Source organism: Arachis hypogaea, chromosome 16 (genome assembly GCF_003086295.3).
Source record: "Arachis hypogaea cultivar Tifrunner chromosome 16, arahy.Tifrunner.gnm2.J5K5, whole genome shotgun sequence".
NCBI lineage: Eukaryota > Viridiplantae > Streptophyta > Magnoliopsida > Fabales > Fabaceae > Arachis > Arachis hypogaea.
The window spans coordinates 100,131,587-100,133,854 of record NC_092051.1 but is presented as its reverse complement, the minus strand read 5'-3'; positions in this window follow the sequence as shown (position 1 = coordinate 100,133,854).

Genomic DNA, 2,268 nt, shown 5'->3' with positions numbered 1-2,268 from the left:
AATCAGAGAATTTATGTAATTTAAATAAAAACCTTGACCGGGAGTAGATTAGTTGGAAGCCCTATCCTTGATGGAGTTCTCTCAAGATAAAAGTGATAATTAAAGGTTTGCTGCTCAGTTATCCTTTACCAGGTAAAGGAAAGTTAAGCAAGTTGGAAGTCAATTTCTATTCACAAGTTCTAATCCTCTCCCTTGGGAAGGACTAGTGTCAATGATTAGAGGGCGACCCAATGCGAAACCCAACTATAATTTTACTCTTGAGCATCCAACTCAAGGTCCTCCTGTCAATCAACTCCCAATCAAGTTATGGAACTACTCGCTCATTATGATTGTAAAATCCACGAAATAAGAAAGGAAAATATTGAAAGACATGATAAATAATAATCAAAAGGATCAATTAAAAATAAAAATAATTCTTGTATTAATAAATTCTAAAAATAATCCAATAATAATTTTGAGTAAATAAAGGACATGGAAGAGTAAGTGACAAGTAAGGAAACAAACTAGAATGACGAAGTCTTAACAGAAGTAATAACTCTTCTCAATATCCCAGTCCAAGAAGCAATAAAATCAAAATCCTAAGAACTATGAATGTGTAGAGAGAAAACCTAGAGGAGGAGTAAAATCAGATCTAAAACTAAAATTATGTGGAATGAATGTTGTGTTCTGGTCTCTACATGTTCCCTGGCTCTAATATGCTTTTCTGGGCCGAAAACTGGGTCAAAACAGGGCGCAAAATCACCCCTAGCAAATTCTGCAAATTTTGCAGATCGCGCATGTCACGCGATCGCATCATCCAGGCGTTTGGGTCATCCAGCGTTTTGCCTTGCCACGCGTGCGCATTGTCCACGCCTTCGCGTCACTTGTGCAGTTTCCAATCCGCGCGGTCATGTGAGCCATGCGTCCGCGTCACTACAATTTCCTCTATGTTGCACGGTCACGTGAGCCATGCGTCCGCGTTACTTCTCGCTGGTCATCTCCTCAATTTCTTGTGTTCCTTCCATTTTTGCATGCTTCCTTTCTAATCTCCAAGTCATTCATGCCCTATCAAGCCAGACACACTTAACACACAGATCACGGCATCGAATGGAATAAAAGAGAGTTAAAATATAAAATTAAAAGTCTCTAGGAAGCAAGTTTTCAACCATGAAGTATTTTTAGGAAGGAATTATAAATGCATGCTGATGCGGGCAGAAATTGGTGAATTAAAAATTATTAGAATATATACGTTGCAAGTATAGTTCTTAACTCGCCAGAAATCCACCGCCCAATTTAGAAAGCATATAGTGAGGAATAATGACTCAAATAAAATTTTAACACCATGGAAAAAGGAAAGAAGAAGAAAGAAAATATGAATAATGAAAAGAAAAGGAAAAGAAAAGAAAAAAAATAACATAAAAATAATAAGAATGATAGAAAAGGAAGGAGGGAAGAAGAAAATAAAACCTTGTTAATGGAGTTGAGAGAGATAGAGAGTAAAAGGTGAGATAGAAGGAAGAAGGGAGAAGGAAGAAATAAGGAGGGAAAAGAAAAATTAGGATTTGGAGAAGAGAAAGATAAGATATTTGAAGAGTTAGGTTGAGCTGTGCGGTGCAAGCGACGCAATCGCATGGGGCACGCGGTCGCGCGACTTGCGCTTAAGGTGATTGACGCGGTCGCGTGACCCTAGTTTGTGCTAGTGGCGCGAGGGTTGCCTCGCACTCGCACAACTCTCTGTTCAAAATCATTAAATGCCAAATTTTTGGTGATGCGATCGCATGGGGCAAGCGATCGCATGAGTGGGCAGTTTATGGTGTACGACGCGGCCGCGTGGGGCACGCGGTCACGTGAGGGGGACTACGCGTTTAGTTCCAGTCCAGCACCACTCTAGCACAACTTCAGCTGTGCACCCTTTTTACGTCGAAAATCAAGGCACGCGGGTGCTTGGGGCACGCGATCGCGTGGGAGGTCATTATGCCCATACGACGCGGATGCGTCAGCGATGCGGTCGCGTGGGTCGCTTTGTGCCACTGGCACGCCTCCAGCCACACTCCAGCGTGACTCTCTGTTCGTTTTTATTTTTCTCCCCTCTCCTTGCGATGCGGACGCGTTGCTGATGCGGTCGCGTCGCGTGGCATTTTCCTCCTTTTTTTTTAAATAAAAGTATGTAAATGCAGATACACGAAATATACTAATAAAGAGAAGAGTTATTGGATAAGAAAACTAAAAATAGAGAAAAGAACGATCATACCATGGTGGGTTGTCTCCCACCTAGCACTTTGCTTTAAT